The 17930-nt window shown below is 42.3% G+C and overlaps 1 protein-coding gene across 1 annotated transcript in view; it reads left to right on the forward strand.

Annotated features, from left to right (window-relative positions):
• The first annotated feature begins 12506 nt into the window (after positions 1–12506).
• Ankfn1 (ankyrin repeat and fibronectin type III domain containing 1) overlaps positions 12507–17930 on the forward strand; it is a 385112-nt gene continuing 379688 nt past the window's right edge. Inside the window, exon 1 of the mRNA XM_060386995.1 lies at positions 12507–12722. The gene's annotated coding sequence lies outside the window, so the exon portion shown is untranslated. The remainder of the gene's footprint in view (positions 12723–17930) is intronic.

Genomic DNA, 17930 nt, shown 5'->3' on the forward strand with positions numbered 1-17930 from the left:
AGGGAAAAGGACAGGAGCTTATCACAGAGGGCCTCTGAAAGACTCTACCCAGAGGGTATCAAAACATATGCTGAGACTCATAGCCAAACTTTGGGCAGAGTACAGGAATCTTATGAAAGAAGGGGGAGATAGAAAGACCTGGAAGGAACAGGAGCTCCACAAGGAGAGCGATAGAACCAAAAAAATCTGGACACAAGGGTCTTTTCTGAGACTGATACGTCAAACAAGGACCATGCATGGAGATAACTATTTTTATTATTTTTAATTGCGTGTATGTGTCTACACACAAGTGTCTCAGGAGACCAGAGGCATTGATTCTCTCTGGAACTGGAGTTACTGGTGGTTGCAATCTGCCCGACATGGGCGCTAGAAACCAACTGTGGGTCCTCTTTTAAGAGGAATGAGCACTCTCAATCACCGAGCCATCTTTCTAGTCTTCTGTACTAGTTTTGATGCTGAATATCTGCCAGAGCCCATATGTTAAATATTTGGTTCCCATGAAGGTGCTACTGACAGGTAGCAGAACCTTCAGGCTCTGATCATGTCTGTAAGCTCAAAGTGAGTTTAATGTGGATGGAAAAAAAGAAAGTGGGAAAACGCCAGTGTAAGAGATTGGGCAAAATCAAAGAATTAATCTTTGAAAATAAGGCTTAAACAACACAAATGTTTCACATTATGGCTTTTGATTCATAGGTACAGAACAGAGCTTAAATCAAGATGCCATTCATCCTGGAAACTCCGGGAGGAGACTTGTCTTCTTTTGCATCTGTTGACTTTTGGCTCCTTGCAATTGTGGCGCTGAATCGCCTGTATTCGTGCTGGTTGAAAATGGCTGGTAATTCCCAGCTTCTGGATGCAATATCATTTCTAGACTGAGGGCCTCTTCCCAAATTGATAAATCCACCAATTGTAAGCTGAAGATTAGAATCACCCAGATAATCCAGAATAGCCTCTTTCATTTAAAATAAACTGATAATGGACTTTAATTCTGTTTGAACACTTAGTTCACCCTTTCTGTGGAGCCTAACATATTCTTAGATTCTAGGGATTGAGATATGGGCATCTTTGGGAAGCCATTGTTCTCCCCACCACACCTAACACAGCAGAGTTCCACTAAAGAGAGGAGAAACACAGATTAGTTGCCAATTATTTTGGAAGCCAGGTGATACACAAAGAATATCTGTATTAATATAGAGACAATTGAATGCAACAGAGGAGGTATTCAGCACAGATAAGACCTATAGAAAGAGGGAAAGAATTATGGGAGTTATGTCATGGGGAGGCTAGATGCTGTTGTGAAGAGTTTCTCCCATTCAGTCAGCACTGGGAGTGTTAGTGCCAGTAATGGAATATACTCTAGCTGGCTTAAAAGTTACTGTCCAGTTTATCAAGACAGAAGCTTAATACTCACCCCTAAACTGGATATCTGTATCAACCCCACCAACAACAACCCTCAGAGAATGCCAGAAGAGGAGGCAGAAGGAATGTAAGAGCCAGACGTTGGAGAGGAGTGCTGTGAAATGCTGTCTTGGGGGCAGGCATGGCTGTCACAAACATGTACTCACAAGCAGGTGTGGTGGCCTGTACAAATACTACATGATATCAAGCCAGACACCATCCCTTACTAGGGACATGGCAACTGGGCTCACACACATGCACAGATCGTCAGCGCTATCTTGACTTACTGTGTTATTGGTGGGGGAGGGGACGTGATGTTAGGATCGGATGGGTTACAGAGGGAGCTTGAGGGGCAAGTGGAAAGTAGATATGATCATTTATGTTATGCACACCTACGGAATTCTCAGAGAAAAAGTTAAAACTAGTAAAAAAAAAAAAAAGACACATGATTTTATTCCACAGATACCATTTTGTGTTTTAGTCATGGTAAAATCACAACTTTTGCCAATTTAAATTTCTGATTTGAAAAATGACGAAATAAATGCCTTTTAAGTTTTAATCTCACTCAGAATTGTAATATAGTCAAAAGGAAGAATAAATTTAGGAGTGGGAAAAAGAGAGAGAGAGGGACTTGAGTTTAAAGGATCAAATGCAAAGACAGAAAAAGACCAGAGATAGACACAAGATAAATCTTTAATAAAAGCACGAGGTTGGGACCACACTGGAAGCAAGATTAGCCTGACCCTGAAGACCTCGCTGCTAAATCAGATCTCTTTAAACAGTCTTCGGCATTAACTGTTTGACCCCAGAGCCTCTAGTGAGGCTGAGTCTTCTGTCAATGCCAAGTAATTTCAGCCATGGGGCTTGAAGGATCACTGGAGCAAAGTGCTAGCTAGCCTGTGACTCTCAGTGAAAGTCTGATGGGTAGGCCCATTTACCATTGTGGCTGTTTCCTGCCTCCTGGCTTGTGCTCATAGTTGGGCCCCTGAAACCAGGCTGCCATTGATTTAAGAAGGTTGTCTGACTCCCCTAATGGGTTGGAGGTGCATCCTGTGTGACTGTGGCTGACTCTAGATTTGAAGTTTTGGTGCTCTTGATATTTATAAGTTGTACTCCCTGCAAGACTCCCAGAATTGGAGCTTTCCGAATAAATCCTGCTGCCTTCCTGAATAAAAGCTGCTTGCCTTTCAAGGTATGCTAATGTGGCAGAATAGCTCAATTAATTTATCCGTATAGTCACTTACTCACTTGACAAACTTCTCTTTCTTTTTGTTTTTTGTTTTGTTTTGTTTTTTTGGAACAGGATCTCACCCATTGAATCAGAATCACTATGTAGTTAATCCATGCCAGCCTTGAACCCACAACAATCCCATGCTCCAGCCTCCCAAGCTCTGAGTTTATAGGTATGAGCCACCCAACCCAGCCAATAGACATTTTAGTTTTTTAAAGTTACAATCCATTTTTTTAATTTAAAAATTTCACACAAGGTATTTTAATCATGTTTTCTCCTCCCCCAAATGTTCCCTACTTCCCTACCCAGCCAGCTTTATACGCATTCTCTCTCTTCCTTTCAAAACAAACAAAATAAATAAAACAAGAAAAAAATGAAAACAAACAAAAAAATCCACAAAACAAAAATCAAAACCAACAAGTAAAAGACCAATAAGACAAAAAGAAGAAGAAGGGGGGATGGAAGGAAGGAAGGAAGGAAGAAAGAAAGAAAGAAAGAAACAAAGAAAGAAAGAAAGAAAGAAAGAAAGAAAGAAAGAAAGAAAGAAAGGAAGGAAGGAAGAAAGGAAGAAAGAAAGAAAAGAAGAAAGGAAGGAAGGAAGTCCAAACATCCAAATATGAGGTGTGGTCAATATACCCAGTGACCCACTATTGGAAAAAGTTGATTTTTCTTTTTCCAGTGTGTACCAGTTGCAGACAGCTTCTTGTGTAGAGGTGGGAACTTGTGTCCACTTTCCCTCCGTGGTGAGACCTCCTCTTACTTAACCTGTGCCACTGTGCAGGCATTGCTCCCACCGCCACGGTCTTTATGCATCGCTATGAGAGCATTAGTCCCATTGCACCGGGAAGACACTGTATCTTGAAGTTATCTACCAACTCTGGCTCTTACAATCTTCCCACCTTATTTTCCTCATAGATCCCTGAGCCTTGAGGGGAGGGATTTGATGAAGACGTCTCATTTAGGACTGCGTGTAAAAGGAAGCTTCTCTGATGTGTGTTGAGTGAGGCACTGACCTATGAGTACAGCAGTATAACACTAGGAGTCATTTTATTGGTAGAAAAATAATCATATTACTTTTTACTTTAGGCCCATGGCCTGTCTAGTCTTAGGTTCTTGGCCATTCTTGGCCACTTCAGTAGTGTCAGATGTGGGTTCAATCTCATGGAGGGGGTCTTCACTTTAATCAGAAGTGGTAGATCACTTCCCAAACCTTTGTGCCTCGATTGCACTAGCATATCATGCAGCTAATTGCTGTTGTAGGTCAAAGGGTTTGTAGCTAGATGGTCCTGAGGATTACCTTTCTCCTCTGGCAGCATTCATGTGTTATGAACTCTATTCAGTAACGGTGACGCTTCTGGTCAGACATCCACTCGGCTTCTCCTTGTTTGATGATATATGTGTTTTCAGCAACAGGACCTTACCATCAAGTTGCGAAGAGAAACCAATAACCTTGGCCATAGTCTGTGGTTCTGGTGGTGGTGGTGTGTGATCCGTGGACCTCCTTTGGAGCAACAATTAGAAAAGGTGTAAGCCATTCCTGGCACTGCAGGTTTTACTCGGTGTCCTAAGATATCTAGCAGGGAATTGTCTCCCCTACAATTTGATGACTCCATTTCTATTTCTTCCAGATATGTGTGTGTGTGTGTGTATGTATGTATGTTTGCATGTATTTTAGGAGGCTTCTGTAATACCAGGTTTGTCAGATGCTCTCGTGTGTCAATTGCCCCTCCCCATATTCTCCTCTACCTCCCTTCCTATTTAATTCTATTCTAGTTTCACCTTTGTATCTCCATAACAATATGTTTTATTTCTCCTTCCCTGGGCTATTCTCTCCTCCTCTCCACCAGGTCCCTTACTCATTGCTTAATCTCTGTGATTATTTGTATTATGACATGTATATAAAAGCGTAAAAGCTAAGATACACATATAAAAGAAAATGTCCAACATTTTGAGTCTGGGTTACCTCACTTGAAATGATTTTTTTTTTAGCTCCATCCATTTATCTAGCAGACATTTACTGAGTACCTCTTATGCACTAGCCATCATACTTGTATCTCTAAACAGGTCTTTCCAAATATAGCTTTTATTCATATTTACCTACTATACAGTTCTATAGAAAACGTGGAAGCCTAACAGCTCCTTTCTTATCAGACTGTATGATAAATAAAATTTTTATTCAAATAAGCATTTTAAAGGCAATTTGTGTGCTGGACTGGTCAGCAAGAAGCTTCAAGTTTGAATTAAGAAGGGACTGTTGGCTGAGAACATTAGTGGGTTATTTTCCCTTTGGCCATTGGTAATTGTAGCATGGAGATAAAATAAATCTCTTTATTAAACCCTTGTAAGGTTCAAATTAATCCTGTTACTTCATTTTGCATTAGTTTGATCTTCTGCTACTGTGATAAATAGCATGACCAAAAGCAACTTAGGGAGGAAAGGGTTCATTTCATCTTATGCTTCCAAGTAACAGGATATCACTGAGGGAAGTGAGGGCAGCAGCTCAGGCTGGAACCTAGAAGCAGGAATTTAAGCAGAGACCGTGGAGGAGTGCTGGTTCCTAGGTTGCACTCCATGTTCACGTTCAGCGACATTTCTTATATGTCCCCAGGGCACTCACCTAGGAGTGGCAGTGCCATGGGTGTCTTGGACCTCCTAGAGGAATAATGGGGGCACTTTCTCAGTGGAGGTTTCCTCTTTCCAGATGATCCTAGCTTCTGTCAAGTTGACAAGACAGAAACAAAACAACAACAACAAAACCGAATCCCTGACACTAGCACAGCGTTATTTTATCTGAGCAATGTGTAGAATCTGATCTAAGGCGGAGCAATGCTAGACAGATTCTAAGGCACTTTCTACTACATCCTTGGTGTCTTGCTTCATTCTGTGTGCCACACGGCATCATAGAAGCTCACATTAGAAGGCCGTTTCCACCCAATGGTAAATTCTAAAGAAGGAAGTGTGTGTGTGTGTGTGTGTGTGTGTGTGTGTGTGTGTGTGTAAGAAGGTCCACCCCTGTTCTTCTTGCACCAATGAAAAGTAGAGTAGAAAGAGAACCAGATAACACGTGTAGAAGTTAGAGATATAGTCCCTGTTCTAAGAAACCTGTTCAAAGAAACCTAGACTCAATGCAGTTGAAAATGATGCCCACATCCAGGATTGTCATGAGAACATACCTCATGGGGACTAGGCAAGGAAAACGTCACCATCTTATCACTTGCCTATAGTTCTCAGCCTTAGACTTCTGTGGCATACCCCCTTGTGCATGTACTACGCTTAATATACTCATTGCTCCCTGGAGAAAAATGGTGTTTTTCTCAAAGACATGTCTCCTCATGGTGGGTATCAAGAGAATATGTAAACATACAATGCTGCTTGCTTCTCTCAAAGTGGGCGTTGGGCAAAACTCAAAATACCGTGATGCTTCACACAGGACTGAGAAGGGCAGCATTTTAGTGGATGAGGGACACGGTAGACTTCGTGAATCCAACATGTATTATTTATCCTAGGGAGCAGAAGAGACATTTGTAGCCTGGGACTAAAACCCGCTGTACCAGGGTGAAGTCAAGTTGATGGATTCCCATCTTCTAAGCAGAGTGCCTGGCTTTGTCTCCCCGCCAGAGAAGTAATTTTTTCTCAGAAGAAAAACCTGTCATGCTTTTGAGCTACCAAACCGTAAATTTTCCTTTCCACAAATGTGATAATAGTTTTTCTTGTCACCTTTCTTGATAGCCCAGAGTAATTGCTATGACATACGGCCTTGCTCTGTTTGTCCCAGCTGCGGCCCCTCTGTCTTCTGTAGGCCCTAGGTAGAGACAGAGGATCTCTGCTTGTCCGTGTGTGTGTTAGGCTGAAGATGCTGTTACCAAGAACATGACATCCTGGTGAAACCAGAGGAGCACACAGAGCAGCTCTGAAATCTGAGAGCCAATGGCCCCTCTTGCCCCAAACTCATCAGCAAGTGGCCTCTGGCTCATGTAGAACGTTCTCTTTCCTTGAGGAGACAGAAAGAAAATGACCTCCATCTAATCATAGAGCTGGAAACACTTCCATGCTTGCCTCACTGGTCACACAAAACCATTTCCCAAATCCAGTGTTGCTCAGCAGAGCAGTGGACTAACTTTAATGAAAACTAGAAGACTGGGCTCAGGAGGTACGTCAGCCAATAAAATGCTTGTCTGGAAAACATGATGACCTGAATCTATGCTTAAATCCATATTTAAAATATGAATGTAATGAGATACACTTGTCACACCAACTAGGCCGATGTCTGAGGCTTAGTGACCAGGTAGCCTAGCTTAACTGACAAGCTCCAGGTACTGGAGAAAGACCCCATGTCCAGAAGCCTGGACTTGTTCTCTTCCTGCCATACCAACCACTGGTGAAGGATAAGGAATCCTGAACTCCCCCCGCAACCCCACTCCCTTTAGCAAGTGCTTGTCTTTGTTATTCACCACTGGGTGTTGACCTTCTGATATAAACATTCATGCAATTCACGTGGCAGACACAATGAAGCAATGCACTAGAGTCGGATGCAAATGGCAACTGCCTAGGCTTTTAGTACGGCCATACTGGGGTTGTCCTCCAGCTTCTACAAACATGAATGTATGCACAGAAGTGCACAGACATACATGTTCATTGCATCTGCATGCATGTACATGTACACAAACACAAACAAAGGAAAGACTGACATATATGTTTTACTGAATTCTTAATTAATTGGAATTATTCACTGAAAAGTTGTTCCATCTAGAAGCACTAGAGAGACAATGGCCTGGTGTTGGTAGGTGCAACTTTATGCCTTCCCTTATTTCTTATGAGGAATGAACTCAGGCTAGAATTCAGAAAGCTCCCAAACCCACTCTAAGCTCCCTATATATCATAGAAAGCCCTGAGTAAGATCAACTCGCAATGTAGGTCCTGAAAACTCAATATAATGGGTTGAGTGGTTATCAAACTGCTTTTGTGAACCTTATATCCATGGATTCCAGTTCCTTAAGATGTGTCTAAGGGTCAGCTTGCTGCATTTATACAAATTACATAAAGGTGATGTAGATTAATAGATACATGATAGCTTTGCTTCTATGCAGTGATAGATAATCATTGGACCTATACAGTTTTCGATCTATAATGTATAATGTATAAATAGGATGAACTGTGGAGATAAATGAAAAACACAAAAAGTCATAGTATCTCCAAGAATATATGGGCAGCACAAATTGGCCCTGATGTGTGGCGAAGAAAAGAGGACATGAATTTGGCTGGGTGGGAAAGAGGAGTGAGTCTTGGAGGAGTTAGGAAAAAAGTGAATATGATCAAAGCACATTGCATGAAATTTTCCAAGAACTAATGATTCAAGAGCATACTGTATTACTAGTCATTGAGTGTGGGAAACCGGAGACAAATGCATGAGAAGCTTTTAAATTAACAAATGGGGAGGGTTATAAAGCCAAACAATAAAATAAGAGTGGAAGGGGAAAGAGGAGGAGCAAGAGAAGGAGAAATGGGGGAAAGAGAAAGGCATACACAGTATCTTTGGCAGTCTGAACCCCAGTCTTAGCACACAGTTGCTCTGGATATCCAAATACCTCATTCTTGCCTCTTGGTCTTCTATGCCTAAAGTTATAATTTGACATATTACGATCTGATAGGATTCCTTAAAAATTTTCCTAAGCAATTATTTTTGCATTGTAGTTAAATTGTAATCATTTGTTTCCAATTTTCATAGCTTAATACGAGAATATATTAAGTCAAATGATTTAATATTAAATTGTTAATTATTCCAGATGCCTATTTCTGAGAAAGTGTCAAAACTAAAAGTAATCAACTAAAATGTATTAAGTTCTTTCTTCCCATTAAGCATTGAATTGAGAAATTTTCGTTGGACTGGAAAAAATGGCTCAGTGGTTAAGAGCACTAGCTGCTTTCCTAGAAGACAGTGGTTGGCTTCCCAGCACCCACACAGCAACTGATAACAGCTTGTAACTCCAGTTCCACGGGATCTGGTGCTCCCTTCCAGCTTCCACAAGCACTGCACACAGACCCAAGTGATGCACGCAGGCAGAACACACATAAGTGTAAGATTTTTAAAAATAAAATTTGCATGATGATCTCACTTAACTCACAGACTTATAAAATAGATGAGGAGAGTGAATTCTGAGGCCGGAATCAAGGCAAGGATGTCTTAGTATCCATCTTGTACCTTATTCCCCATGTCAAATTGTTTCCTCACCCAAGATCTGTTCAGACACATTTTATCTTCGTTTGGTGGATGCTACCACATCCTACGTGGCCATACGTATCATTCATTTGGTCTAATGCTAACAGCTGGGGTAGGAGCCAAGGAATGGCAAGACTGGGAGGTCACCACAAATAAAGAGATGTAAGGGTCATTTTCACTTTACAGTTCCTTCACTATCTTTTATAAACATTGAAGAGTCTTTGAGACCCAAATCTCCTTTCCTATTCTTATGTTGAACAAAAATACAGACTTCTTTCTAAATTTATAGGTACTAGTTGGGAAATAAGATAGAAGGTCACAGCTGTGCTTCATGGTCTTAACTGTTTGGTATGACTGCACTCTAGCAGCTTTCTTAGCACGACAGTTGATGCTTTCTCCCATGAGGTATCCCTCCCTCACTGCCCCAACAACTCTTTCTTATTTCTCAAGAGTCAGGTTAAGGGTCACATCCGCCAAAGAGTTACTCCTAAATTTTCATCTTAATCAAGGGTCACTTCTGCTGTCCAAATACAGTAACATCGCCATTGTCTATGTGTTTGGATGTGTGTTTTTTTAATATAAAAGTGGAGCTTTGCTACTGTCTGTACATTTAACCAGAGTGGCAATAGAGAATTAATTAAGTAATCAAGCAGGGAAACGATAAATCTGATCTTGACGAGGTGGGTTACATTTGCTTATTATTGACATCAGATCCTTTAAAGTTAATCACAGAACCATTGTGTAGAACCTCCTCTGGAAGAAGAGAAAGAATTTAAACCTGGAAGAGATAAGAGAACATGCTAAGAATGTCCTCCTCTTTGACAAGGATTCCAGTGTACAGAAGAGCTTTGCTCAAGGTCTTTTAGATGTTGAAGGACAGAGCTGGATGGAGCCTAGCTTGTCCGTCTAAGCCAGAGGTCTTTACCACCTCACACAGCTTCTAGTATAGTAAGAGAGGACAGCATGTTCTTCTCGGTAGAACTTAAGGGATCCTCGAAATAATTAATGAAATGTCAAAAATGAAAGAAAGCAAATTTATTTTCCCACGAATGGCTCAAAACAGCTTGCAGAGTCTCTGGTCACTTGTAGCGCTCAGCCACCACTCCTAAAACATGTTCCCCAAATTCAATTATCCCAGCGTGCTGCTTACTTTTTCTCAAACAATTTTGTGCACAAAGAACATTTGATAAAGCTTCAGAGGCAACTTCTTCTATCTGAACAAACAGTCAAGGACAACTGCCATAAGCCAAACTCTCATTTCAGCCACAGCATTGATTCCCAATAAATCTATTCAAAGGAATAAAGTGGCTGTTCTCTTTCTTGAAACACAACTTACAAAGTTTTTTTGTTGATGGAAATGTCAGTGAGCAATGACAGCAATGCAGCCTGAAGCCACTGAAATGTAGCAGACATCCCAACACTCACTAGGAAATTAAAATGTCACACTGGTAGGCTGAAGTCAGTCCATATGGTTCATACCTCAACTTTCGTTGGTGCATTAGAAAGAATAAGGGATGAAAAGCTGGGGGGGGGGTTGCATTGGCGACAATTCTATAACTGTAGGCAAGGGAAATGGTTCTTCTAGTCACATTCATTTGTTCAAGAAACATCCAAGGAGTATCTACTGAGTACTGAGGACGGACTCACTTCTAGGTACCCACTGAACAGTAGTAAGAGAAAAGAGTAAAAAAAAAAAAAAATCAAGCCACTTTGGGTGGGGAACATTACCAAGTGGTAGGGTGCTTGCCAAGCATGTATAAGGCCCTAAGTTCAACTCCAAGCAACAAAAAAGTAAATAAATAAAGAATAAAGAAAGAAAAAGCTGTTGTCATTAAGTTCACCTTTGTATAAAAGGAGTATTTGGAGGCAAACAAAAAAACTGAAAAACATAGAGCAAGTTGTTCAGTCATTGATAATGTGGAGAAGAATACAGCTGAAAAGAGGAAAGTATTACAGAAAGAGATGTTCATAACATTTACTAATTTGCATGTGTGTATGTGTGTGTTTGTACACATGCATATACATGCAGAGGTATATGTGGATGCACGCAAGGTGGCCAGAAGAGGGCATCAGATCCCTTGGATCTGGTCTTCCTGGCCTTGGTGAGGCACCTTGCTTGTAAGAAAGCGGTGAGTGCTGGAATCTAATCTCTGGTCCTCACGTTCGCACAGCAAGTTTTCAAGGGGGGTGCCATCTCTCTAGCCCCAAAGAGAGCAGCTTCAAAGAGCAATTAGTGGAGGGGTTTATTGTCATTAATTTCTAATATTTGTTGAGCCTTCCAATTAGCAGACATCCTGCTCAGGACTTGGCAAGCCCTTCTGAAATGATCTTTTTTCTTGTTTTGAGAGCTTCTTGAGACTAAGTTCTTCGAGGGAGTGAGGGTGTTGACAGATTACTTCTCTTTCTCTTAGCTCTTTCCTTCCTATTACCTACAAAGATCTTCTTTATAGAGAGGCAATCCCTTCGTCAGCCTATACAAGAAGAGCCTGTAGGTACTGTCTGTGGTCTCCACTTTCTGCATTTGTTTCTCACTCTGATTTACTGAGAGAGCTGTCAGTTTCCATACAACGTGGTCTATGACAGAGGATAGAACTTTTTGGACTTTGCTAAGTCATTCGCCAACCTTCAGGTTAGCTTCACAGAAACTACATCAATGTGGTGGAGATCCCCTAACTATCTGTATCCTAGGGTTGGTCTTTCTTCTGATGCTTCCAGAACATTGGGAGGATGAAGAAGAGATAGTGATGGCCAGCCACGAATGTCCAATATTCTCAACTCCCTTAGAGCTCTTCTCAGAAATGAACATTATAGAATTCTTTTCCTCATTTGAACACATTCATTTTTGTGTTTGGAAAATGAATGTAAACTTCTGTGCCAAAGTTTCCTTTGACAAAATCTGTCAGTCATGGAAAGCCCCAACCAACCAAGTGACCCTATCTAAGGAAAGCATCAGAAATCAGTGTCTTCTTCTTGCTGTGTAATTACACCTGAAAAACAGATATCCCAGAATTCCTACCTACTTGAGACTTGGAATGAGGCTTGCCCTACATGTTAAGAGCATCCAAATGTGTTTTCTTTGAGGAGTCAATTGATAAGAAAGTCATATTATGATTTTATTAAAGGAGAAAGGTTCCTCGGCATGAGCAAACACTGTGGCAGTTTGAGGGCAATTTATGTATCTTAGGAGATGTCCAACAGACAATATGCACAAAGGAGGATTTTGATATCCCCTCTTCTTGCAGTTTCCACACTGCTAATAACTGACGATAACATCTAATGTCCCAAGTCCACATAAACTTATGAGTCCTGGTCTAGCATTAACCACCAAATGCTATTACCTCTTTATTGATTTCAACCATAGGGAACATATCTGAAGGCTGCCGAAGCCTGCAAATGCTAACATTTTGTGGTGCCTGTGTGGCTTTACCTGGTGCCATTCTGGAAGCTATAAGTTCATAAATAATGTTACTCTGACTTGGTGAGGATCTGGGGGCCAATGGGAGACAGATGATCCACTGCTTTGTAGAGTATCATTGTAAGCCGATGTAATGTAATGTGTTGCTTCATAGTGTTGGGTTGCCATCCCCCGGAGTGCTTTTTTTTTGATGCGATCGGTTGTCAGGTTCAGGTCTGTTGTTTCTCTTACCAGAATCCCAGCCACTGGAAGACAGCCCCAAAGCCCTGCCTGTGGTAGGGGAGCAATTGAACTTGGATAATGACATAAACGAGCCGGTGTTCATCTGGGGAATCTCAGACAGAGCAGCCCAGAGGAAAAGCATCTCTGCTGGCGAAGGTTCGTTTCATTTGCAACAGGAGAAGCAGCAGCTGCTGGCGCCCAGACCGGGGAGAGGTAAAGGGAGGCTGAGGCTGCCGCACGTGAGTAGCGCTTGATTTTCTGCAGCTAGGAACAGGATGCTGGGAGGGGGCTTGGCTGGGAGGTGTGTGTGCGTGTTTGGGTCCCGCTTTTCCGGTGCCCAGGAGTGGAAGCGATGATGCTTTACGCGATCACCAAGTGCATTTGGCACCTGAGCCCCTCTTCCAGAGGAGGCAACAGAGGGTGCCTCACGCACTTGCATTTTCTGCATCTGCCGATCATAAAACATGTAAACAGCAGCAGGTGGGGAGAGGTCTCTCTTTGTTTTCTTGTTTTCTGCAATGGGCTGCAAGGCAGAAAGGCACCTCAGCCCTAAAGAGCTTTCAGAGCATGAGGATTCCCCAAAGGGGGTTCTTTCCCAAGTTTTTGTGCCACATGTGTGAATCGCTATGGCTTAGCTGCACAGTTGCTTCTCTTGCAGAGGGGATTACATGCCTCCCACTGGGAAGGGATAAAGGCTACTTTCTGCCTCCAGCCCTCTATTTAAGTCCTCTGGAGTTAGTGACAGCAACACAGTTTAACCTGGCACTTGTCCTCTTTGAATGGGTTCACTGAGCGCAATCCGGTCTGGGAAAGCACCAGGTCTCTCAGCCAGGGCAAACACATGGGTCTCAGCATCAGTGTGATTTTAAACTTTACAAAGTGGTTGATTGCTTTGTCTTAAAGCTGAGCCCTGGAGTGTGCTGCCTGTGGACACTGTATGTACGTTGAAACTGAGAGGACAGAGAAGAGGACGTTTTGCTTTCAGGCACTTGTTCAGCGAGCAGCTGATTTTCTCAGCAGGGCGAGCTGGTGTGCACCTGTGGGTAATGGTGACTACAGGTGCTCTGTGTGAAAGATGTGAAAGACAGGTTCCAGTCATCAACTTGCTTGTGTTTAGAATGTCTAAAGATATAGTACACACACAGACACACATGCACATAAATGCACACACACATCCAGCACACACATGCTATTACAAACACGATACAAACAAGAACATGCATACACACCACATGCATGCTTACACACAGGCATGCATGTGCACACATACAAACATGCATATACATGCACATATACGCACACCACATCATGCACACACATGTATACACAATTCATAAGGCACACACCACACACACACACACACACACACACACGCCCACTTCTCTCTTTCATTCTTTTTTTTTTAAGCCGATTTTATGTCGCTGAGCCAGGAAATCTGCAGGAAAAGCAAACTAGCACATCGTCCCCAGGAGAAGAAAAGGAGGAGTGAGTGGGAGAGAGGGAGGGGCCCTTTGCATGGCCTAGGAATTGGCTTCCAGCAGCTGTGCAAAATGAGGGACAAGAATCCCAAGCACTTCACACCGGGGCTTGGCTGGGAAGAGAGATTCCAGCCAGCAGCTTGGGTTCGCAACTGTGTGCCAGTACACAGGAGGGTCAGGGCCCCTGCTCCCAAGTTGCTATGGGAAGTGCAGTGAAATACGAACCAGGGCAGAGAATGGGGGCCGGGGGAGCCATCTGTTTTCTACAAGGGAAGCTCTCCCCTCAGGGCAGCCCCACAGAACAGTTCTCATGCCATGGCACACCAGGTATAGCTAGCTGCAGGTGAGGCTGTTCAGAGCTGCCAATGAATGGCAGCAGAGCTCAAGGAGCCATCCAAGTGGAAAGGGCTCAAAACTGATGGCTGTTGGAATATCTGGAGCCATCATCCACGGCATCATAGCATCGTGCCTGCACAGCCAAGCAGAGGACTAACATCAGCAACCCAGAGAAAGCTGAAGGAATGGTTCAAGATCAATAGCCTGATGTTTGTGCTTCGTTGGTGCTTATTTTTGTCATCAGTGGTAATGGTGCAGAGCAAAAACATTACAAAATATTTCTGTCAGACCTTCTCTAAATCTCGACTTCTTAACACCTCTGAGTTTTCTGTGTTCTCACCCAGATCTGCCATTGTACATCTCCGACAATGGTAACTGTGGTCTCGCCGTACTCACCTTCGCCTTTCCCTTAGCATTATTCTGGACTCCATTCTAATCTTCCAGTACCACTCTCTGGTAGGGATGGTTGGTTTCAGCTGGAGTCAATGGATTAATCCCTTAAGTGAATGTGCTATAAAGGTTGTTTAGAAACTGTTGGATGTTTAAATTGTTTCCAGTTTGTCTGCAACTGTGATGCTATTATGAATAGCTCTGTGACTGACACATTTTACTTCTCTTAAAAAAAAAAAAAAACAACTGGGGAAAATGAAGTCTCTGCATCAGAATGAATGAGGTACAAATATGAATTCTTTTGGCATTCCATGCTTATGACCATGTTCTCTGACCCCTGTTTCCACTGTTCAAAACCATCATCCAGAGAATGCCGATTTGCCTGGAACCCTATGCACATAGATTTTTTTTTTCTTCTAAGCATGGATCTATGAAAAGATACTGGCTCTGTTTTTAAAGATTATGCTTAACTTTGGAACAGACAGGGTCATGCTCCATAGGACAAGCCTGTAGCTTTTCAGGTTCCCCTCCTGTGAGAAAGCATGCTCGACAGCTTCTACTCTCCAGCTCTATGGAAGCTGAAGAAAGGAAGGCAGATGAACCCGGCTAGCACATTGTTCAGACTCTGCCTTCCTTCCAATGCTGGCAGAGGCAGCACAAAGGCCAATTTATTAAACTAGAAGCTGATAAAATGGGACTAGAGTCTTTGGGAGGGGAAGGACTGGTCAAACTTATTAGAGATTTAAAACAAAGATCACGTTCTGTGTTTTCTACTCCTGCATAGACTTCACCCAAAGTTCTGGGTTTTGATGATGAGAACAGAGAAAGGGAAGGAGTCATGGTTACTCTGTTCTATCAAGTAAGAATTGTGAGATACTTCAGTTCCTATCTCAATAAAGACAATGCTATCAAATATCTTTCCCCATTTTTCTTTGCTTGTGTCTAGTAAGTTAAAAGATTTTTATTCTCTTCTTTCCGGGCTCACCATAAATTGATTCAGTGCTAATCTCTTTGTCCTCTCAATGATTATTTGCACAAAGGCCAAGGCTAGCCAGTGGGGACCACACTTGTTCCTCAGCATGCATTTAGCCATCCTGTCCTACGTAGGTAGAAATAACAGAGTCCTGGGAGCAAGATTTTCCTTCTGTAGGCAGGCAGATCAATGGGATCTCTCCCTTCCTCAGCTTACTAACTCTTTTAGTCTGCAAGGACTTAGTGCTTCCAAACTGGAAGTCACTGGAAATCAGAGGTAGATCTGAGTGTGAGGGTAGCTATCCCTTCCACAGGCTAGGAGAAACAGCATGCCTGTGATGTGTCTGAGGGAGCAAAGCATGTGTCCTCTAAAGAGAGGACAAGGGACTCTCAAGCTATAGCCTAAATATTTAAGCAAAATCTTCCTGAAAACTTTTCATATGGTAGGACACCCTCAAACACTACTGTCTTCCTAGGCTCAAGGTGTAACTTTCCTACAATATTATACCCCACAGGACAAGTATGGCTCCTGCTTTGTTTACTGTTAAGCGACCACCTTTCAGAAAGTGGTGACTGTGCCTACCTGCTCCGTGTCTGCTGTGCATCGATTCATAATCTGGATGTTTGATCTACATTATTTCCATTCATCCTCACAGTGACCTCATGTGGTCTGCGTTATTGCTAGTTCTCTCTTATAGATTTAAATAGTGAGAGACCGGTAGGTTATAGTGGCGTGTAGATGGGGCCTTGAGTTTGGGATCAAGGGAAGAACGGAGAAACACAGAAGAGGAGTCTTAGATGAAGGACACTTGTGGTAGGACCACAATTTGAGCTTGCTACAGAGTCTGTGTTCTGAACAGCTTCACCATAGACACATAGGCTGAAAGAATGATGGAAAGCTGAAAGAACACTGAGGCACTGCTGTATCTCCAAAACACAGCTGGAATGGTGATAATGATGTTGCTGATGATCATTGTTGCCAGTGACCTACATTTTTCATTACATTGTGTGCCAAGCTTTTTACAGAAGCTTGTGTACTCATTTAATCCTTGCCACTGATTTAATCCTTGCTACTCTCCTGGTCTTTATTAGCAAAGTAAGGAAAGCTCTGTGATGCCATTCAGCTTGCCCCAGATCACAGAGCTGGTGAGTCTGACTGTGATGTCCATGGCCTCTGGCAGCACTTTGCTGATGCAGCAGGAGATTGGAGCTGCAAGAATGTCCAGACAGTGATAGCAAAGGACCATGGGGCTCTGCTCAATGGCTTCTTGTAATCCCTGTAAGCCCTTAAGACTTCTGGGCTATCTTTTAAATCACCCTGAGACTATTCTTGCTATACTAAGGAAAGTTCCTCAAGGAAGGGGCTGGAAAAAAAATGGCCACCATTGGGCCAGTTATGTGTAAACCAGAAGAAAAAGAAAAGCTAAGCACCTGTCTGTGTGTCCCCCTGTCCATTGTGCTGGATCTGTCCTTCCCAATATGGTAGCTGCCAACCATATGTTATTACTGAGCATTTTGAACAAATTTGTCCAAATTGAGGCATTTCATTAAATGTACAAATACACAGTAGACTTCAACAGCTTGAAATAAAAGAGTCAAGTATCTTAGTGATTTCTAGTTGTGTAAATGAAATGTACTATTAAAGTAAGTGTTGCTGCTTTGTTTTATGTTCCGGAAAACCATGAAAAAGTACACAGAACATGAGATGCACCATCTAAAGTGTTTTAGCTGTATTGTTCCATGGTATTAAGTATACTTTCGTTGCACTGAAAACAACCTCCTGAACTCTTCACCTTGGAAAACTACAGCTCTGTACACATTGAAACTCTTCTCCTTCCCCCTACCTTGGACAACTATTACTCACTTTTTGCTTCTAAACTTTTAACAATTCTAAGTAATGCAAATTAGCAGGATTACACAGAATTTGTGCTTCTGTCGCTCTCCTGTTTTTGCTTAGCATAATGCTATCATGGATTATGGTTCATCCATGCTGTGGTATGTATCTGAATCTTTTTAGTTTCTGAGGTGAATATAGTCTCATCGTATGCATGTATGACATCTGTTACTCCCATGGACACATGCTCTATTTTCATCTCTTTTTGCCTTTCTTGAATGTGTCTTCTACAATATTTAAACTTCTATAAGTGCCTCACATTTGAGGTTGACATATCTCTACTAAACAGTGTTGGTCCAAACCAGTTATTCTCAACCTGTGGGTCATGAGCCCTGTGGTGGTCATGTATAATATATCTTGAATATCAGATACTTACA

The sequence above is a fragment of the Meriones unguiculatus genome, chromosome 7, assembly GCF_030254825.1.
Source record: "Meriones unguiculatus strain TT.TT164.6M chromosome 7, Bangor_MerUng_6.1, whole genome shotgun sequence".
Classification (NCBI taxonomy): Eukaryota; Metazoa; Chordata; class Mammalia; order Rodentia; family Muridae; genus Meriones; species Meriones unguiculatus.